The sequence below is a fragment of the Diceros bicornis genome, chromosome 25 (genome assembly GCF_020826845.1).
Source record: "Diceros bicornis minor isolate mBicDic1 chromosome 25, mDicBic1.mat.cur, whole genome shotgun sequence".
NCBI classification, from domain to species: domain Eukaryota; kingdom Metazoa; phylum Chordata; class Mammalia; order Perissodactyla; family Rhinocerotidae; genus Diceros; species Diceros bicornis.
The window spans coordinates 47,631,969-47,655,462 of NC_080764.1; the positions used below are offsets into that span (position 1 = coordinate 47,631,969).

A 23,494-nucleotide genomic window follows, 5' to 3' on the forward strand; every position below is an offset into this window, starting at 1 on the left:
GAAACTTCCCATGGGGAGCAAAGACAGATGGGCATATTTCCAAAATGGACCCATAAGCCTCCTTATCATCCATAAGACAGTACATTATCTTAATTTATGATGATTTCATTCATTAAAATCTTGTGATGGGCCAAAGATGCACATCTAAGAAGAGTGAGACACATGGCAGTTGTAAGCAGATTAACACATTTGGTGAATATCAAACTCTGAACTAAACTTAGTGTTCTAATCTATTATAAGGTACAACAAATTTAATTAGGTCAATTAAATGATATTTAATGGTATGCCTGATTATTACTCTGCAATAATGAACAAGAAACTCATGTAAATAACTATAGATTCCTCTCTTAGGTTCATTACTTTGAATTTTTGACTCAAATCATATATATCGATTGGACCATGTTCAATTCTATGATCTTTAGAAGATGCAGCCTACAACTGAAGAGAAACAGATACAACACCAATATCTTATCCTCTCTGAAGCCAAACTGAGAGCCCCTGGAGTCAGAAATTTCCAAGAAAAGAAAAAGTCATCCATCTTCAGAAGAGAGACAGTAGAGGTTAGTCAAACATTCAATTTTAAATTGTTAACATGACTTGTTAGAATGTGATGGAGCACACCTTCTAAGTTTCATGATTTTTCTCCAGAATATTGAGATGGATGACCTTGAAGTCCAGTTTCCCCATAAATGTATTTATTCCATGATAAAATTAATTTCCCTATAATTACCATGAAAATGTTATGTCATAGTCTCTGACTAAAAGGAAACAAAGCAAATTGAGCAGTTGAATAGCAGTGTAATTAATTCCATACAAGGATCTTTACTGCAGCGTTATGTATAATAGTGAAACTGGATGTAATCCCATTTCTATCAAAGAAGAATTAAACAGATTATGGTATTCCTGATCTTTGGAATACCTCTAAAACATCTAAAATGGTAAGTTAGAATGATGTGCACTGATAAGGGGAGACGTCTATGATATATGATTTGGGAAACAGCAAATTGCGAAACGATGTAGTTATGTAATTTATGTTAAAAAACTTTGTGTGTATTTATAAATTCATAGGAAATTTCCAGAAGAATAAACCCCACCCTGTTAACAATAGTGGCTTCTGAGTAGGGGAATGAGTTTTAGGGAAGGGGATGAAAGGGGTGGGTTTCACTTTATACAGATCTGTGTACTTTGACTTTTTTTAAAATATGTATTTCTTTCATAATCAGAAAAATGAATGATGTGACCATTTGGTGCAGGACAACAGTATTATGTTCACCAGTCTCTGTACTGTATGTTACTGCACAGCACGGACTGTAGAAGAAAGCCCAGAGGAGCAATGAAGACAAAGAAGACACGACACCTGCAAAAAGTCAGTGGAGTATTTCTACGTAACAAACCTTCCAGGTGAGTGACGGTCAGTATCTTCCACTGCTCCAGCTCTCCCAAGAAACCTAGAACCTGCCCAGGGTAAGCTGGAGGACCATGCCTCACTAGTCCACTCCCCACCCAGAGCCTGTTTGTGCAGGGTGACTGCCATCAAGCAGACAATGGACTCAGGATGGGGCGTGTGCCTTTGGGGAGGCTGGTAGAGAGGCACAAAGTCGAACACCAGCTAAGGGCACACACCTGAGAGGTGGAGTTCCAGGTGGAGACTCAAAATGTACCAAGAAACTGCGTGAAGGAAGCTACTCGACCTCTCTGAGCCTCAGTGTCCCCCCCTGTAAAATGGGGATCACAGGCCTACTTCACAGAGCTGTTGGGGAAGATACATAAAAGTGCCTGTGACAGCCAGTGTCCACATTATTAACAAAGCCGTCTCCGACTTCAGAATAATCGATGAAAAGAATAATGATGAGACCAAAGACGAGATGCCCAGCTTCATAACAGCCCCAGCAGCATGAGAGTGAGAGGAGCTCCGAGTAAGTAGGGTTCTTCACAGCTCCACTGGAGAGGATGAACATGGGCTACACCAGGATAAGCGGCTGTTGTACAGTGACTCGTGTAGTGAGGGTGGGTCCCTAAAGACTCTGTGAAATCCAGTTACACACAGTGGCTCCTAGGAAACAACTAAAAGCAATCAACGCTGCAGATATGAATAGGAAGGGGGCGAGCAGAGGAGGGTCAGAGCCACAAAATCTGAAGGAAGACACTGAACCACGCCAAGAGCCCAGCTCTGTCAACAGCTGCTGTGGTTGCACCAGGAGATCAAACATCTGAGACAGCCATTGTGGGGACTGCTGGGAGCACAGTGGTCACTGCGGCCACACCCCAACAGCAGTGCATCGGAGCACACACACCCTGAGACTTTCCTCTCCATTAATCCTTGTTTTAAGATGATGAGGGCCGGCCCCGTGGCTTAGCAGTTAAGTGCACGCGCTCTGCTGCTGGCGGCCTGGGTTCGGATCCTGGGCACGCACCAACACACTGCTTCTCCGGCCATGCTGAGGCCGCGTCCCACATACAGCAACTAGAAGGATGTGCAGCTATGACATACAACTATCCACTGGGGCTTTGGGGGGAAAATAAATAAATAAATAAAATCTTTAAAAAAAAAAAAAAGGGCCAGCCTTGTGGCTTAGCGGTTGGGTGCGTGCACTCCGCTGCTGGCAGCCCGGGTTAGGATCCCGGGCACGCACTGCTTCTCTGGCCATGCTGAGGCCGCGTCCCACATACAGCAGCTAGAAGGATGTGCAGCTATGACATACATCTACTGGGGCTTTTGGGGGAAAAAATAAATAAATAAAATCTAAAAAAAAAGACAAAAAAGATGATGAATATCCTCATGTTACAATGTCTCTTTCCAACACTTGTGGACGAGTGTAATCAGAACCTCCTGAAGAAGGCACAGGCCAGAATAGGATGGAACACTGGGGGCTGGGGGAGTGGCGCTACACCTGACCACACAGACTATCACCCGGGCCTATTGAACAAAAGAGAAGAACCCAAGGATGTGGTCTAATGAGAATTCCCCGTCTTGCCACATTCAGAGACACTACAGAGTTTCTCTTCCATTCTTTACAAAAATGTTAAAGAATTCATGTGTCATTAATTCATAAAGGGGCAAATTCTTGACAAAGTGACAGGGTCTAGATTCCATGACCAGGTTTTTCAGTTGTTTTGATAATATCCCACATTAAGGAATCAGAAATGTAACCTATTGGGATGTGTAATATAAACAAGGACTTTTTTTCATGTAGATCAACGCCCAGATTTTTAGAGACGACATAAATCATGAAATCTGCTAACCATTCCTCTACAGGTTTCAATAAGACTTTTAAGTTAATTTACCAATCTCAGGAAAAAAGAATTTGGCAATTCAAGTTTTTTGTTTCTGCATTCAAGCGTACAGTACAGGCAAGAGAATGAGCAGAAAAAAATTAACAAGAAGGTCTTGTGCCTGCCCGGTGGCTTAGCGGTTAAGTGTGCACGCTCTGCTATTGGTGGCCCGGGTTCGGATCCCGGGCACACACCGATGCGCTGCTTGTCCGGCCATGCTGAGGCCACGTCCCACATACAGCAACTAGAAGGATGTGCAACTATGACATATAACTATCTACTGGGGCTTTGGGGAAAAAAAAAAAGGAGGAGGATTGGCAATAGATGTTATCTCAGAGCTGGTCTTCCTCAGCAAACAGAGGAGGATTATCATGGATGTTAACTCAGGGCTGATCTTCCTCACAAAACAAAAGAAAAAAACAAGGTCTTGGTTGCATTTCATCTTTTGGAAATAAGCAGGATATTTTATGCTCTGTTCCTTTCACTACTCTAAACAATTTTTATAGAATATGGTACATCTGACTATCCCTAGGCGTGTTTATCCTGGAACCTTGCCGGAATCCAAAGCAGAGATGTTAAAGCTGATGGGTTTCAAATGCTGCCCAAGTGCTGTCTACCTTGAACATCCCTCTCCCAAAGCTGGACCACCAGTCTCTTCCTGAGGGATCAGAGTCTTCACTCGTGTCCCTGAGAGACTGGCCACTCAGGCCTGAGCTGAGATTAGGCTATCAATCTAAATGGCAAAATGCTTAAGCTATTCTCATCTTAAGGATGCTGTTTCAGAGGCCTCTGCACTGGAATGTGTTGGTGAAAATGTTCTACTAGATAGTTGCCTGGGAATTGGGTTGTTCTCCTCTGCTCTTGGCGGATCCTGGGGAAACCAATGATTAACCTCACGGATGCCTCAACTTCCACTTCTGCGAAAAAGGCAAGTAACAGCCACTGTTACCACCCTGCAAAGCTCTTAAGTTGTGCTTGCAAGAGGGGCCACAGGGCGAATTTCTCCCAAAAGCTGATGAAATGATGGCACTTTGGCTGGAGAAGGCAGAGGGCAGCAGGCAGAGGAAAGTTTCTGGGATGTCAAACTGGTTCCCATAAGCACTTTAGAGAAGCACCTGGCGCTGGACTAGGTAGGAGGCTGTGGAAAGACCCACAGGCATGCAGGTGGGAGGAGGAATCAAGCAACGGAGGGAGGCGGTGTGGAATAAACGTGAGTCCGGCTTCAATTTTGGACAAAAGCAGTTGCATGATGCAGGCCCACGGCTGCCCATGCAGCCGCCACACCCTCCTAACTCCTTGGTCCCTCTCGTCTTGTCACATCCCTCTGAGACTCAGTCCACGTGGAGCAGGTGCAGGACCACAGTGCAGAGCACACCTCCTTGCTCCTCCCCTCAGGGCTAGGCACCGCCCTGTGCCCAGAGCATCCAGGGAGTTGTAGTCCTGTAGTCCTGCAAGCTCCCAGCCTGGAGCGGTTGAGAGACAAAAGCTCCCAGCATGCACAGCTAGGGGCCCCAACTCCCTCCTTGTCCCTCCACCCCTGGGCCCCACTCCTCTCCTTGTCCACCCCACCCTCTATCCTGCCTCTTCTCTCTACCACGCCCACCCTCCATACCCTGCCCACCGCCTGGAGTATGTGCAGCGTGGTTGGGCTGCATCCCTTGAGGCCGGTACTCAGGTAGGGGTGGGGCTCACCAGCCTGGCTGTTGCTGAGGATGCTTGCAGCCATCCTTGAAGCTCCCTGGCCAGTATTTGAAATGTAAATTCAATATCTAAAATGGAAATACCGGGTGACTGGGATCCTGGAATTTGCCTTTTCAAGGCCACTTGTCCTACTATCCCCTCCATCCCTCCAGGCTGCCATGATCCTCCCTTTGGACTCCATGGTCAGGGTCGTTGCAGAGATCCTCCCTTTGGACCCCGCCTTCCTGAAGGGCATCTTAGAAGGACTGCCATGAGCCATGTCATAAAAAGGAGAAAACATCACAGTGGACAGCCCCAATTCCTGCATATACAGATGGGAAACTTAGGTGCACTGGTAAGTGACTCCTAAGCCACTTCAGGGGACCACACGCAAGCCCCTTCTCCAACGCTGCACACAGGCTTGTTCACTGGACTTCCTTGGCCTCATTAACACAGGCAACAGCACTGAAACTTCCCGTTGGTCCTTCCCACAATGTCAGGGAAGTTTGTGTAGGAAGGTAATATGCAATTTCTGCTCTACTATAGGGCTGGCTCCTTGGAAACCAGTTTTAATATCTCTTTTTAAATATACCCACAGAAACACAAAATAATTAAGCAAAATAATTTGTTGCTCTTGGGTGTTATAGCGATAATTCTCTTGAGTCGTTTTTCCATTTAGCTTCTCTGATTGACTCCAAATACCACAGCACCACACCCTTCTAGACGGGTGGATGTGCAGCTCCACTTCTTTGCAGGGAGGACACACAATAGCAGAATATCCGTGGCCCAACTTTCTGGAGCATCAGTATTACTACAAGATTTGGAATAAGCAAAGTTAGGTCATTTCCAAGGTAAGGAATTAAAAACTTAAAACTAAGATGAGGTGGGAAAGTCATATACCATTAATAGTTGTCAGTAATCTGTGCCTGAAATGTCAGACTATCTCTGAGAAAGAACTCTGAGACTCTATTTCCCATTGTTTTAAATAGGAAAAATTAGAAGGCATAGCAAATCTATCGAAAAATCCTACCAATTTCCTAAGTCACGATATGGCACCTAGACATAAGTTATGAACATCATTGCTCCTCGTTTTCTTCCTCATTCAACCCAGTCCCACAGGTCTTGAGTGATTGCTGTGAACACTGCACTGTGCTAGATGTCAAGGCCTTGGTGAGCATAATTGTGGGGGAGGACGTTGATGGAAAAAGATTGCATCATAAAAACTCAAAGCCATGCCACTTGCCAAATTGAGGCAAAAATGGAAAGACCTAGGACGCCAAGGAAGGGTGAGGGCATTAATAGATACTTGGGAGTATTAAAATCCATCTGATGATGTCATGAGTGAACGTGTTCCACTTTAAAACAAAACACTGCTCTTGTTCTCAGATATTGAGTTAGTATCTTTGTGCAAATATGCAGGATTTAAAGTGTTTATTGATGTATAACATGCATACAGACATATATGCAGAGGTCATCCGTGTAAACCTCAAAGAATTATTACAAAGTGAACACACTTGTGTGACCAAGAACTAGCACCAGCTTCATTCAGGCCCCGACAATCCCTTTCTCCCTCCTTCCTCCCCAAAGGTAACCAATATCTTACCAGCAAACACTGTTTATCGAGTTTGTCTTCTTATACAAGTGTTTTATTACAGGACAATTTAAACAATATACAAAATAAACAAAATAGCATAGTAGGCCCGTCACCCAACTTCAACAACTACTAATCATCTGCCTTTTTTGTTTTATCCAGACTTCATCCCATTCTCACCTCACTGTATTATTCTTTTAGTCCTTTTTGTATGTGTGGGGGGGTAAGATGTACACACACTGAAAGGCACAAATCTCAATCGTACAGTTTTGGCAAATAAACATGCCCATATAACCTTCACCCCTTTAAGAATAAAGAATTTCCATCACTCCCAGAAAACTCTTTCCTGTTCCTTCCCGGGCAATTTTTTCCTTCCCCCGAGGCAACCCCTGTTCTGGTTTTTTCACCATAGTTTCATCTTGGGAGAAATCAGCCCACGTGTATTGTTTTCTGTCTAGCTTGCCTCCCTCGGCACGAGGTAGATGAGACTCACCCAGCACGTGTGTGTCAGCGTTTGCTCCTCAGCACGGCTGAGGGCGTTCTGCTCTGTGGATGCCCCAAAGTGGGCTCGTCTTCCTCCTGGGGACGTGCAGGTCATCTCCTGTGAACATTCTTGTACAAACCCTTTTTGTATGCTGTTTAATTCCTTTATTAGCATTTAAGTGACACACCTTTGCAGCTTTTAGTGGTTGATCCAGATTACAATGTGCATCTTTAACATATCACAGCCTACCTAGACTTAATAGTGCACCAGTTTAATCAATGTAAAATATGGGAGCCTTGCTACAGAACAGTTCCATTTACCTCTGTCTGTCCTTTGTGCTATGTTGTCATAAATTTTACATCTACCCATGTTATAAATCCCACAATACAGTGTTATGATTTTTCTTTAAATAGTCATAGGTCTTTTAAAGAAGTTAAGAGAAAAATGTTAAGTATTGGGAGGGAAATGTTTTGAGGATCTGCAAATGTACTGTTTCTTCTCTAAGTTGCACTCACAGTTTTTGCATTCATCAGTCAGTCTTGCCCACAGTAATTATTACTGTGGTGGTCTAGTGGCGATTTGCTATTTCATGCTATACAGCCGCGTTTATTATTTGGAATTATGTGAGGAATATTCCCCCCTCCCTCTCCCTGCCTTCTTCCTGTCTTTCTCTCATTCTTCGCCCCCCCTTTTTTTCTTTCTTCCTTTCTTATTTAATCTTCTTTATATCAGTATAGACTCATGGATATTTATTTTATTCTCTGGGTAATAATCCAATGCTACCATTATTTATTTTGTTGCTCCCAGTTTTCCAGCTTGAGCCATTGGGAAGTCTTTAAGATTGATTCCTTTTGACACAACTCATCATTTTCTGTGTTTTTTTTGAAAGCACTTTCCTACTTTCTGGCACTACAAGAAGCTCCAGGCTCATATTGTATTTCCCATCCCCAGATCTAGAATTAGCCATCTCTCCAAGAAAACCTGGTTCTTTTTATTGGAGAATGATATTTAGAAACCAAAATCTGGGAGCTAGGTGTGCTCATTGATACTAGGGTGTCACTGCTTCTAGACCCTCTCAGCAGAGCTTGGAAATGTATGAATGAATATAAACTCAGGTATACACATCTACCTATCGATATATCAATCTATCAATCTATCTATCTATCTGGATAGATATATTAAAAGAGACATGGATTCATACTGATACTTCCAACTCCAATCCAGCACCACAAAGTTTATTCCAGCATTCTCCTTTTGTTTATTTGTAACTTTCACCAACAGTGAGAAACTTAACTCCAGTTATCTACAATATATTTACTAACGTGTCAACTAGTTTCAGAATCGCTAATCCATACCCTTATGAAAAACAAATTTACCACCTAGAGTAAAGTGTTTCTGTACAGTACTTTAGTTTTACAGTATCTCATCAAAACACTGTCTTCCAAAGTTACTTAGGTCAGGACCTTTCATCCCCACCCCTTCTGTGTGGTTATGTCACATGCTTGTAATACAGTGAGGTTCATTTGTCACTGCATTCCATCTGAGTTCCCCAGCATCCTGATTGATTTTTAAAATTTGCAGAGTAAAATTCACTCTTTGTGGTGTACAGTTCTATGGGTTTTGACAACTTTATGGTCATGTATCCACCTCCACAGTACCATACAGAGCTGTTTTTTCACCCCTAAAATTCTCTCATACTGTCTCTTTGTAGTCAACTGCTTCCCCCACTCCATCCCTTGGCAACCACTGATCACTTTGCATCCCTGTAATTCTGCCTTTTCTAGAAAGTCATATAAATGGAATTATATACCATATAGCCTTTTGAATCTGGCTTCCTTCACTTAGAGAAATGCATCCAAGATTCATCCATCTTGTTGTGTGAATCAAGAGTTTATCCTTTTTATTGCCAAGTACTATTCTAATGTCCCGATGCACCACAGTTTCTTTCTCCATTCACTTGATGAAGGACATTTAGTTTATTTCCAGCTTTTGGCAATTATGAATAAAATGGCTATGAAGATTCATGCAAAGATTTTTGTTTAAACATTAGTTTTCAATTTGCTTCAGTAAATCTCTAGAAGTGGGATATCTGAGTCATATAATAAGTGTATGTTTAACTTTATAAGAACCTGCTAAACTCTTTTCCGAATGCAACTATCATGTTGCATTCCCAGTTCTAGTTGCTCCTAGTCCTCACCAGCACTTGGTATTTGCAATTTTATTTTTTATTTTAGCCACCTAATAGGTGTGTGGTATCTTATTGTGGCTTCTGCTTCCTTTTTGAAAGTGAGTTCTGCTAAATACAGATCCTGTGTTGACTTTTGGGTTTTCTTTCTGCACTTGAGAGATGTCATTTTGTTGTTGATTTGTCTCTTTTGTTTTTGATAATATATCATCCATCATTCACATTATTTCTCCCTGTATGTAATGTCTTCCCCTGTATATATGTATTTCCCTGACTGCTTTCAAGATTTTCTTTTTATCTTTGGATTTTAGCAGCTTGACTATCATGTGCCTAGGTATGGTTTCATTTTGTATTTTATTTTGTGGGTTTCCTGACTTTCTTGGATCTAAAATTTTAGATTTTTCACCAAATTTTGGAAGTTTTATGCTATTACTCATTGATTTGCCTTTCTGCTTCATTTAATTTTTTGTCTCTCCCCTCTCTGATGGGGACTCACTCATCTCACAGGTCTTAAGGCTCTCTTCATTTTTCTCAAAACTTTTATGTTCTTTTCTTCAGACTGGATAATTTCTATTGCTCTATCTTCATGTTTCTTCTACTGTTTCTAATCTACCGGTAAGCTCAAAAATATTTTCTGTATTTCATCTTCCTATTTGGTTCTTTTTTGTAATTTCCATTTCTCTGCTGAGTTTCTATATCTGTTCATTCATTATGAGAATATTTTTCTTTACCACCATGATCATCTTTATAAAAGCTGTTTTCTCATCCTTGTCTGCTAATTGCAACACCTTGGGAATAGTTTCTACTGCCCACTTGTGGTCGTATATGGATTATATTTTCCTATTTCTTCAAATCTCATGATTTTTTAAATTATGTACTGGAAACCATGGATGATAATTATAGAGACTCTGGATTCTATTGTATCCCTTTGAAGATTGTTGTTATTTTTCTAGCAGGGAGTTAACTTGGCTGGACTGAAACTCCAATCCTATCTCCTTTACAATGGGCATAGCTGAAATCCTCATTCAGTTCTTTCATCTTCCAACTGCTGTTTTTACACTAGGCCCTCTGGGGCCTACCCTGCATGTGTGTTGTTCAAACATCTGCCAATTTGGTGTGTGTGTGGGGCAGACTTTCATACATATTTTAAGATTTTCCTCTTTGTGGTTCCCTCCCTTCCAGAATTTCTCCCCTAACTTTCCAGCTACTCTGCCAGCCCCAAAATACATCCTCTAACATTACAAGTAATACTATAGTTTTTCCCCTGTCTGGGCCATGTACAGATTTTGGAATGCTTTGAGGCAAAAGACTCAAGCTTGCAAATATATCCTCGTAAAATTTCCATGATTCAAGGTAAGACTCCCCCTCGGTTCTGCTTGCCTTTGGAAGAGATTTATGCATCCATACATATACACATTTATTGTATGTGTATTACATATAGCTACATGATTCTGTATAAATATATATAGTATTTCATACAGATTTTATCATTGTTATCTGTGAGAGTGTTAGTTCAACAAGCTACTCCACTATTACTGGAAGCTGGACCTCGGTTTTGTTTCTTTTTTGCATTTTATATAAATGGAATTATAAAATATATAACCTTTTGAATATAATTTCTTTTACGCAGCATTATGGTTGTGATATTCATGCATGTTATTGCATGTAGCTAGTGTTTGTTCATTTGTTGAAAATAATTAATGTTGTTAAATGGTCATAAAATATGCATAACATGAAATTAACCACTTTATCCATTTTTAAGTGTACAGTTCAGTGACATTCAGTACATTCACATAACTGTGTAGTGATAACCTCCAACCATCCACAGATCTATTTTCACCTTGCGCTGAAACTCTGTGCCCATTAAGCAACAACTCCCCATTGTCCCTCCCTCTTGCCCCTGGGAACCACCATTCTCCTTTCTATTCCTATGAATTTGACTACTCTAAGTACCTTATATGAGTGGAATCATACAGTATTTTTCCTTTTGTGTCTGGCTTTACTTCACTTAGCATAAAGTCCTCAAGGTTCATCCATGTCATAGCATGTGTCAGAATTCCATCATTTTTTTTTTTATTATTGATGTTTTAATGGTTTCTAACATTGTGAAGTTTTTGGGTTGTACATTTTTGTTTGTCCATCACCATATATATGACTCTCTTCACCCCTTGTGCCCACCCCCCACCCCCACTGCCCCTGGTAACCACAGTCCAGTTTTCTCTGTCCATGTGTTGGTTTATATTCCACATATGAGTGAGATCATACAGTGTTTGTCTTTCTCTTTCTGGCTCATTTCACTTAACATAATACGCTCCAGGCCCATCCATGTTGTTGCAAATGGGACGATTTTGTCTTTTTTTATGGCTGAGTAGTATTCCATTGTATATATAAACCACATTTTCCTAATCCAATCGTCAGTCGAGGGACACTTAGGTTGCTTCCACTTCTTGGCTATGGTGAACAATGCTGCAATGAACATAGGGGTGCATAAGCCTCTTTGGATTGTTGATTTCAGGTTCGTTGGATAGATTCCCAGTAGTGGGATGGCTGGATCATAGGGCATCTCTATTTTTAATTCTTTGAGGAATCTCCATACCGTTTTCCATAGAGGCTGCACCAATTTGCATTCCCACCAGCTGTGTATGAGGGTTCCTGTTTCTCCACATCCTCTCCAACATTTGTTGTTTTTTGTCTTGGTGATTATAGCCATTCTAACAGGCGTGAGGTGGTATCTTAGTGTTGTTTTGATTTGCATTTCCCTGATGATTAGTGATGTTGAGCATCTTTTCATGTGCCTATTGGCCATCTGTATATCTTCCTTGGAGAAGTGTCTGTTCATTTCCTCTGCCCATTTTTTGATCGGGTTGTTTGTTTTTTTGTTGTTCAGTTGTGTGAGTTCTTTATATATTATGGAGATCAACCCCTTGTCAGATGTATGTTTTGCAAATATTCTCTCCCAGCTGGTTGGTTGTCTGTTCATCTTGATTCTGGTTTCATTTGTCTTATAAAAGCTCTTTAATCTGATAAAGTCCCACTTGTTTATTTTTTCTTTAGTTTCCCTAGTCTGGGTAGGCATGTCATCCGAAAAGATTCCTTTAAAACCAATGTCAAATAGTGTGTTGCCTATATTTTCTTCTATGAGTTTTATAGTTTCAGGTCTCACCTTCAAGTCTTTGATCCATTTGGACTTAATTTTTGTGAATGGCGATAGCACATGGTCCACTTTAATTCTTTTGCATGTGGCGGTCCAGTTTTCCCAACACCATTTATTGAAGAGACTTTCCTTTCTCCATTGCATGTTCTTAACACCTTTGTCGAAAATTAGCTGTCCGTATATGTGTGGTTTTATTTCTGGGCTTTCAATTCTGTTCCATTGATCTGTGTGTCTGTTTTTGTATCAGTACCATGCTGTTTTGATTACTGTTGCTTTGTAGTATGTTTTGAAGTCAGGGATTGTGATGCCTCCTGCTTTGTTCTTTTTTCTTAGGATTTCTTTAGCTATTCGGGGTCTTTTGTTGCCCCATATAAATTTTAGTATTCTCTTTTCTATTTCTGTGAAGAATGTCATTGGGATTCTGATTGGGATTGCATTGAATCTGTAGATTGCTTTAGGTAATATAGACATTTTAACTATGTTTATTCTTCCAATCCACGTGCATGGGGTATCTTTCCATTTCTTTATGTCATCATGGATTTCTTTCAATAATGTCTTGTAGTTCTCGTTGTATAGGTCCTTCACCTCCTTGGTAAGATTTATTCCTAGGTATTTTATTCTTTTTGATGCAATTGTAAATGGTATTATCTTTTTGAGCTCTCTTTCTGTTAGTTAATTATTAGCATACAGAAATGCAACTGATTTTTGTAGATTGATTTTGTACCCTGCAACTTTGCTGTAGTTGTTGATTATTTCTAATAGTTTTCCAACAGATTCTTTAGGGTTTTCTATATATACAATCATGTCATCTGCAAATAGTGAGAGTTTCACTTCTTCATTACCTTTTTGGATTCCTTTTATTCCTTTTTCTTACCTAATTGCTCTGGCCAAAGCCTCCAGTACTATGTTGAACAGGAGTGGTGAGAGTGGGCAGCCCTGCCTTGTTCCTGTTCTCAGAGGAATGGCTTTCAGTCTTTCCCCGTTGAGTATGATGTTGGCTGTGGGTTTGTCATATATGGCCTTTATTATGTTGAGGTACTTTCCTTCTATTCCCATTATATTGAGAGTTTTTATCATAATTGGATGTTGTATCTTGTCAAATGCCTTCTCTGCATCTATTGAGATGATCATGTGGTTTTTATTATTTGTTTTGTTGATGTGATGTATCACGTTGATTGATTTGTGGATGTTGAACCATCCCTGCGTCCCTGGTATAAATCCCACTTGATCATGGTGTATGATCTTTTTAATGTATTGTTGTATTCTGTTTGCCAATATTTTGTTGAGGATTTTTGCATCAATGTTCATCAGTGATATTGGCCTGTAATTTTCTTTCTTTGTATTGTCTTTGTCTGGTTTTGGTATCAGGGTGATGTTGGCCTCGTAGAATGATTTAGGAAGTGTTCCATCTTCCTCTATTTTTTGAAATAGTTTGAGAAGGATGGGTATTAAGTCTTCTTTGAATGTTTGGTAAAATTCACTGGAGAAGCCATCTGGTCCTGGACTTTTATTTTTGGGGAGGTTTTTGATTACTATTTCAATCTCTTTACTTGTTATTGGTCTGTTCAGATTCTCCATTTCTTCTTGGTTCAATTTTGGGAGGTTGTATAAGTCTAAGAATTTATCCATTTCTTCTAGATTGTCCAATTTGGTGGCATATAATTTCTCATAGTATTCTCTTATAATCCTCTGTATTTCCATGGTATCCATTGTAATTTCTCCTCTTTCATTTCTAATTTTATTTACTTGAGCCTTTTCTCTTTTTTTCTTAGTAAGCCTGGCTAAGAGTTTGTCTATTTTGTTTATCGTCTCGAAGAACCAACTCTTTGTTTCATTAATCCTTTCTACTGTTTTTTAGGTCTCAATATCATTTATTTCTGCTCTGATTTTTATTATTTCTCTCCTTCTGCTGGCTTTGGGCTTTGTTTGTTCTTCTTTTTCTAGTTCTGTTAGGTGTAATTTAAGGTTTCCTATTTGGGCTTTTTCTTGTTTGTTGAGGTGGGCTTGTATCGCTATGAGTTTCCCTCTCAGGACCGCTTTTGCTGCATCCCATATGGTTTGATATGTCATATTATCATTTTCGTTTGTTTCCAGATATTTTTTGATTTCTCCTTTAATTTTGTCAATGATCCATTGGTTGTTCAGTAGCATGTTGTTTAATCTCCACATTTTTGTCACTTTCCCAGTTTTTTTTTCATAGTTCATTTCCAGTTTCATAGCCTTATGGTCTGAATAGATGCTTGTTATGATTTCAATCTTCTTAAATTTATTGAGGCTTGCTTTGTTTCCCAACATATGGTCTATCCTAGAGAATGTTTCATGCACGCTTGAGAAGAACGTGTAGTCAGCTGCTTTTGGATGGAGTGCTCTGTATATGTCTACTAGGTCCATCTCGTCCAGTTTTTCATTTAAGTCTACTATTTCTTTATTGACTTTTTGTCTGGATGATCTATCAATTGTTGTAAGTGGGTTGTTAAGATCCCCTACTATTATTGTGTTGTTGTTGATTTCTCCTTTTAGGTTTGTTAATAGTTGCTTTATGTACATTGGTGCTCCTATGTTGGGTGCATATATATTTATAAGTGATATGTCTTCTTGATGGAGTGTCCCTTTTATCATTATATATTTCCCTTCTTTGTCTTTCTTAACCTGTTTTATCTTGAAATCTACTTTGTCTGATATGAGTATGGCAACACCTGCTTTCTTTTGTTTGCCATTAGCTTGGAGTATTGTCTTCCATCCTTTCACTCTGAGCCTGTGCTTGTCTTTAGTGCTAAGATGTGTTTCCTGAAGGCAGCATATTGTTGGGTCTTGCTTTTTAATCCATCCTGCCACTCTGTATCTTTTGATTGGAGAGTTCAATCCATTTACATTTAGGGTAATTATTGATATATGAGGGCTTAATGTTGCTGTTTTGTCTCTTATTTTCTGGTTCTTTTGCATTTCCTTTGTTTCTTGTCCCATTTGTTTTGGACTGCCAATTCAGTTTGGTTGTTCTGTCTTATGACTCTTCTAGTTTTCTCTTTGTTTATCATATGTGGTTTTGAGGAAGTGGGGAGAGAGGACTCAGAAGAGCCACAGGGCTACCATCAACATCTGAGCACCCCAGAGAGCGGATAAAGAGGGGCAAACGAGAAGCCTCCCACATCAGGGACCCAGAGGGCAAAAGAAAGCTCCCCCTTCCCCGCAAACTGGACCCTGCAGCTCAACCAACCAGACCAGACCTAGTGATCCACGGCAGACCAGACCAAGAGATCTGTGACAGACCAGACCAAGTGATCCGTGGCAGACCTCATCAAACGACCAGACCCGTGGATCACAGCGGGAAAAAAACAAAAAACAAAACTGCGGATCACAGCAGAAAAACCGGGGCAGAGCGCAGGGGGCTTAGACTACACAGCCCTTTACCACCAGACAGTGGCGGCAGGTGGAAATTGCAACCAGAGACTTCCAGGATGAGGAAAAACAAAACCAACACAGGAACCACAATGCAAAAATATATGAAATCACCAGACCAGAAACAAAATGACAAGCACCCAGAAATCAACCCCAAAGACACAGAAATCCATAAACTAAATGACAGAGATTTCAAAATAGCTATCATAAAAACACTCAACGAAATACGAGACAACACAGACAAACAATTCAATGAGATTAGGAGTTTCTTCACAAAAGAGATTGAAATCATAAAGAAAAACCAATCAGTGCTGATGGAGATGAAGAACACAATGGAGGAGATAAAGGAGAATCTGGAATCTTTAAAGAACAGAGCTGACAATATGGAGGAAAGAATTAGTACTTTAGAGGATAGGAATACAGATATACTCCAGATGGAAGAGGAGAGAGAACTAAGAATAAAAAGAAATGAAGACAGACTCCGAGAAATATCTGACTCTATTAGAAAATGTAACATAAGAGTTATAGGTATTCCTGAGGGAGAAGAGAGGGAAAGAGGAACAGAGAGCCCATTCAAGGAAATAATAGCTGAGAATTTCCCAAATCTGGGGAAGGAGCAGGAAATACCAGTAAGCGAAGCCAACAGGACACCTATATATATTAACAGACAAAGGCCTTCACCACGACACCTAGTGGTAAGGCTAGCCAGGGTCAACGACAAAGAAACAATATTAAGGGCAGCTAGACAAAAACAAAAAATAACGTACAAAGGAACTCCCATCAGGCTGTCAGCGGATTTCTCAACAGAAACTTTACAGGCTAGAAGAGACTGGAATGATATATTCAAAATACTGAAAGACAAAAACTTTCAGCCAAGAATACTCTATCCAGCAAAAATATCCTTCAAATATGATGGAGAAATAGTAACTCTTCCAGATAAACAAAAGCTAAGGGAGTTCATGGCCACGAGACCCCCACTACAAGAAATACTCAACAAGGTCCTCAGGCCTGAAAAAAGAAGAGAAATGGAACACAAAGCTTAGAGCAAGGAGAAAAGTAGGTAGACAAACTCAGAAAAATAGTAGATCTTTACCGGAATAGGTTAACAACCACTTAAATACTAAATTCAAAGATCAAAGGAAGAAATTCACCAAAAATAAATTTAACCTCGTCACTGTAAACACACAGCCACAACACAAGATAGAATAAGGTATAACAAGAACAACTTAGAAGGGGAAGAGGAAAGAGAATTCCATCCTTTTTAAGGGTGAATGGTATTCCACTGTGTTTTACACCACAATTTTTGTCAACTCATCCGTTTATGGACACCTGGCTTGCTTCCAGCTTCTGCTTATTTTGAATAATGCTGTTAAGAACACGTGTGTACATATATGTCTTTATATATGTGTTCAGTTCTTTTGTTTTTATACCCATATATGGTGTTCTGAGATTCATTTTTTCACATGTGGGAGGGTTCCCCACACCTCCAACAAGCAATTCTTGGAATGCCAGCTGGTTGGCAGATAATTCAACTCAATTTGATGCTGTCAACCCAGAGTTACAACAGATTCCACAGTTTAAGGGCTCAGTCCTATAAGACTGCACACCCACCCAACCTCACCTCAACTTCAGATGCCAGTTACAAGCCCAGGCTGTTACCTGTACTTCTGACTGAGTGACTGTAAACCAGAGGTTCCCACAACCTCCTCCTTGGGTTTGATTAATTTGCTAGAGTGGCTCACAAAACTCAGAGAAACATTTACTAGATCACCAGTTTATTATAAAAAGATATAACTCAAGAACAGCCTGATGGAAGTGGTTCAGTGGGAAAGGTATGTGAGAAGGGGCACGGAGCTTTCAAGCCATCTCCAGGTGCACCAGTCTCCAAGCAGTCCTTGTCATTGCCAATCTGGAAGCTCTGTGAACCTCATTCTATTGGGATTTTTATGGAGGCTCCCTCACGTAGGCATGATCAATTATTAACTCAGTTTCTAGCCCCTCTCCCCTCTCTGGAGGATAAGGGGTAGGACTAAAAATTCCAGGCTTCTAATCGGGGCTTGGTCTTTCTGGTGACCAGCCCCCATCCAGGAGGCCATCCAGGAGCCCACCCAGAGTTGCCTCAATAGAACAAATGATTCTCCTAGTGTTCTTATCACTTAGGAAATTACAAGGGTTTTAGGAGCTCTGTGCCAGGAACTGGAGACAGAGATCCATAAATATATTTTCTATTATTTCAGAACCCATAGGTAAAATTTCTAGATCATATGGTAATTCTATTTTTCATTTTTGAAGGAACTGCCATACTGTTTTCCACAGTTTTATATTCCCACCATCCAAGCACAAGGGTTCCAATTTTTCAAAATCCTTGCCAACACTTGTTATTTTCTGATTTTGTGATAGTAAAACTATTCTAATGTGTGTGAAGAGGTATCTCAATGTGGTTTTATTTTGCATTTTCTGATACTTAGTGATGTTGAGCATCTTTTCACGTGTTTACTGGTCATTTTATATCTTTGGAGAAATGTCTATTCAAGTCCTTTGTGCATTTTTAAATTGGGTTGTTTTTTTATTGTTGAGTTGTGGGAGTTCTTTATATATTCTAGATATTAATCCCTTATCAGATATGTGATTTGCAAATATTTTCAACCATTCTGTGGGTTGCCTTTTTACTTTGTTAATAGTATCTTGTGATACAGAAAACGTTTGCATTTTGATGAAGTCCAATTTGTTGGTTTTTTTTGTTGCTTATGTCTTTGGTGTCATATTAAAGAAATCATTGTTGGCGATGGCATTTGGACCCAATGACATGCAGCTTTTACCCTGTGTTTTCTTCTAAGGATTTTATAGCTTCAACTCTAATATTAGATCTTTGACCCATTTCGAGTTAATTTTTGTATATGGTGTAAGGTAAGTGTCCAATCTCATTCTTTTGCATGTGGTCATCTAGTTTTCCCAGCACTATTTGTTGAAAAACTTATCCTTTCTCCAATGAATGGTCTTTGCACCCTTGTCAAAAATCATTTGACCATATATGTAAAGGTTTATTTCTGGGCTCTCTATACTATTCCATTAGTATATTGTGTGTATTTATGCCAGTACCACACTGTTTTGATTACTTTGTAGTAAGTTTTGAAATCATGAAGTGTGACTTCTCTAACTTTGTTCTTCTTTTTCTACATTGTTTTGGCTATTTAGGGTCCCTTGAGAGTCCATATGAATTTTAGGATAGATTTTTCTATTTTTGCAAAAAAGACCATTGGAATTTTTACCTCCTTGAGTAACTTGATTCTTAAGTATTTTTCTCTTTTTGATGATATTGTAAATAAAAATGTAAAGTTTGTAAGTTTCTTTTTCAGATTACTTATTATTAATGTATAGAAGAACAACTAATTTTTGCATGTTGATTTTGTGTCCCACTACTCTGCAGAATTTATCAGTTCTAACAATTTTTTTTGTGGAATTTTTAGGGGTTTCAACATATAAGACATTATTTGTAAACAAATATAATATTACTTCTTCCTTTCCAATTTGGATGCTATTGCTTTCTTTTTCTTGCCTAATTGCTTTGGCTAGAACATCTAATACCATGTTGAATAGAAGTGGTGACAGTGGGCATTCTTGCCTTTTTCCTGATCTTAGAAGAAAAGCTTTCAGTCTTTCACCCTTGAATACGATGTTCTCTGTGTATTTCTATATCTGGCTTTTATTATGTTCAAGTAGCTTCCTTTTACTCTGAGAGTTTTCTAGTGTTTTTAACATGAAAACATGTTTAGTTTTGTCAAGTCTTTTTCTGCATCCATTGAGATGATCCTGTGTTTTTTTTCCTCATTCTGTTAATGTGGTTTATTACATTGATTCATTTTCATATATTGAAACATCCTCGTATTCCAGAAATAAATCCCACTTATAAATCCCAGTTAAAAATGATGTATAATCCTTTTAATACGCTGCTGAATCTGGTTAGTTATTATTTTATTGAGGATTTTTGTATCAATATTCATCAAAGATACTGACTTGTAGTTTTCTTTTCTCTTAGTGTCTTTGGCTTTCATATCAGGGTAGTGCTAACTCCATAAGATGACTTTAGAAGTATTCTCTCCTCTTCAACTTTTTGAAAGAGTTTGAAAAGAATTGGTGGTAGTTAATTAAAAAAAGGCTTTGGGCCCACAAATAAATTCAGCATAAAATAAATACAAATAAATATTTTTTTAAATGTGAAAAAGACTTTTTCTTAAAAAAGATTAAAAATTAAGCAAGTACATCCCTTATCACTTTATTTCTAAAAGGGTTTTTTAACCTAATAGTAAGCAGAAACAAATCGTTAAAGTTAAAATGACTCAAGTCTTAATTTTCTTCATTGCAAATTTTCTGACAGAAGTATGTGGTGCCATCATGTACGACATCTTTTATGAAAAAATGGTCATTTTTTGTGGTATTTGAGAATATTATGAATTTCCCCAGTGGCCTTTGACAATACTCTGATATGCAAAGTTATCTTATCAACATTTATGTCTTATTACTGTCCTTCCCAAATTAACAAATTCTGTCAGGTGCTAATTAATCAACTACTTTTCATATGATTCAGGTTCTCCGCCACCAACTTCCATAACCATCAGGATATTCTACAACTTCTGCAAGAGTAACAATTTTACCTTACACTGTATTTGTCTCATGTGGTTTAAAACATCCAGAAATCATTGATAAACTGACCCTGCCCAAACTAAAGCATGGTGAGATATAAAAGATGGTCGCTGTTAAGTGGGGAGGGATTGCAGGTTGAACTTAATTTTATAAGTGGTCAATTTATTACAGTATATTGTTCTATTATCTATTTCACTTCTTTTTTTAAAAAAGTGATATTTGAGGGCACTTAGATAATAAAAAGTTGAGAAGATAAGGAACTGATATACTCTGTAAGCTTGAAATGTTTTCAAGCATAAGATACAATAAGAACTAAAACTAAGAAATGACAGAGGAAATAGAGATAAGAGGATGAAATTGAAAAACTGAATCTATAATAATATCTCAATGGCTAGTGCTGTGGTGCCAAGAAGGTGGTGAAGTCAAAGAATTCGTAAAGATGATAATAGACTGCAAAGAAAAAACACTGAAATTTTTGTAGAGAGAATTTTTACAGACATATTACAGATAGAGAACAGGGAAGAGAAGTTGGAGTGAGAGACTATCTTCTTCTTAAATTACTTCCACTGTAGAGAACAAAAAACCAATTTGCTGAAATCTTTATTCCCCTCTATGACCCTGTGGAAGATCAAGATTTGGCCACCCTGAAATCTATCTCTTTACCTTGGTTGTTTTCTCTGAGGGCATTTGACCTCCCCCACTAACTGCCTAAAGAATTTAAAACAAAACATCTGTTTCAGGAAGGAGTTATTATCATGATGGCTGTAAATATAATGTACAATAGATCTTACAATAGAAAAGGCACCAACAAGCCCATCTTATCAGAAGTTCTGTCTCTGGCCATATTCTTTGGATGGCCCTGCAAGGAGTTGCCAGACAGACATTTACATTTATAAGGGAAATCTCCATTTGTAAAGGTATCTGCCTCTCTGTATTGGGAAGAGGGGGAATGACCTCATTTCTAGAAACTTATCAATGTAAAAGGTGAGGCCTTAAATCTGCATAATAACCTCACTCTTGTTTACTGTGCTTTAGTGGTAATCTCCTGTAACGGACTCCCCCCACCCCCAACATCCTCCTCTGTCATTGGCTGAACATGATATTTAAGATGAGAATTCTGCTATTGTGTTGAGAAACGCAGTGTCCCTGTTTTCTCCCATGTGTCGGGGGAAGAGGGAAACTCTCCCTCTGCCCTTTCCCTTAAGGTTCTTCTGGCTGGCCAAATAATTAACAAGACAGGTTAGCAGGAGAAAATAATACCAAGTTTAATAACATGTATACATGGGAGAAAGCAAGGACACTGCGTTTCTCAACACAATAGCAGAAATTCTCGTCTTAAATATCATTTTCAGCCAATGACAAAGGAGGATTTTGGGGGTGGGGGGAGTCCGTTACAGGAGATTACCACTACAGCACAGTAAACAAGAGTAAGGTTTATTATACAGCCCCAAGGCCTCACCTTCCACATTGATAAGTTACTAGAAATGAGCTCATCCCCCCTTTTCCCAATACAGAGAGGGAGATACCTTTACAAATGGAGACTTCCCTTGTAAATGATTGTCTGACAACTCCTCGCAGGGCCATCCAAAGAATGTGGCCAGAGAGACAGAACTCCCGATAAGATGGGCTTGTTGGTGCCTTTTCTATTGTAACCTCTATCCTAAATTATCTTTTATAGCAGTCATGATAATAACTCCTTCCTAAAACAGATCTTTTGTTTTAAATTCTTTAGGCAGTTTGGGAGGGGAAACTCAAATATTTTTCCTGAGTTCTCTGAGTCCTTATTGTCTTAAGCTCGAAATAATCCGCATACCAGAGTGGTGCTTCCTGGGGCAGCTTGCCCTGAGCACCATCACATGCATACATGTTATTAAACTTGGTATTATTTTCTCCTTCTAACCTGTCTTGTTAATTATTTGGCCAGCCATAAGAACCTTAAGGAAAAGGGCAGAGGGAGATTCTCCCTCTCTCCCGACAACCCTGTCTTTACCTGCAAAATCTCAGCCCTGAATGAATGTCACATTCCTCCTTTTGCATCCCCGGGGAACAGGACAAATAAGCTCATCTGAAACCTCAACTGCCCAGCCTATGAAATAAGGCTGGCCATCCATTCTCACAGAGGAGCCAACTGGAGGTAGGATTTTTGGTTCTGAATTCAGCTAAACATCTTCAAAGAATTATATCTGGCTTTCCTTATCCAGGGCTATCAGTGAAGGGCTGGCTGGCTTTTAGAGAAGACCAATTCACAGTCAGCTAAAACATTTTCTGTTGGGCTCTCTAGAGAAGGCTGTCGGGCTTGTCAGTAAGAGTTTATATCTATATGGGTTATATATTTTTATTTTATTCAGCGATTTATGAAGAAATTTACATGGTAAGTATTACTTATTATCAAGAAAAATGGTTGTCTAATTCTCTGGTCATTTAAGCAAAATCCTCCTCTCAGGGTCCACCCATAGACAAAGCCCAGATTTAATCTCCAAGCGTCTGCCAGGCATTCTGTGGTCAGTGGGAAGCTCTCAAGTTGGCAGCCTGTTCTCTTGTGTCATTTGCTGGTACTTAATCTTCCATCTCTTCAAGGTACAACTAGACAGAGGCTCAAAGGACTTGACATTGGAGAAATGTACTTTACATTCTCTTTCGACTTCTACACTTTTCCAAAAGACTCTCAGCATTTCCAGTAATTGTGCAGCAGTTTACCCAACACTAGGATTCTCACTATAAAAATTAAAATAAATAAATTTTGAAAAGGAAAAAAGTGATCTTCGCAATTTTGTACAGAATCTATATAATGAGTGCATCCTTATAAATGGAGGAAAAATAACAAATTTAACTATTTTGATTAGTTATCACTGTAAGTAATATACTTTATATATTACTAATTTTGAGATTATTTGTATTTAAAAATACTGTTTCAATCCCCTAAATCATTGTAAGTGGTAGAGTCTGCCATCTGCTTTGGCTGAACAGTTATATACAACAAGTCAGCCAAAATTCCTCCATTCCTGCATAATCCTATATGTGGGTGGATAGTGTGGGTGGTTAGTTCTTATAGATTGTTTGAACAGGTGCATATCACAAAATATAAGTGGC

At 39.3% G+C, this 23,494-nt stretch overlaps 1 long non-coding RNA gene across 2 annotated transcripts; it reads left to right on the forward strand.

Moving 5' to 3' along the window:
* Nucleotides 1-339: 339 nt before the first annotated feature.
* Nucleotides 340-21,505, forward strand: LOC131421886 (uncharacterized). 2 transcript variants are annotated; one of them, XR_009223974.1, is made up of 5 exons: nucleotides 340-560; nucleotides 1,224-1,401; nucleotides 5,127-5,308; nucleotides 5,633-5,804; nucleotides 20,349-21,505. It is a non-coding gene; the product is annotated as an uncharacterized LOC131421886 (long non-coding RNA). The 2 variants fall into 2 exon arrangements; XR_009223975.1 differs by having other exon boundaries at nucleotides 1,303-1,401.
* The last annotated feature ends 1,989 nt before the right edge of the window (nucleotides 21,506-23,494 follow it).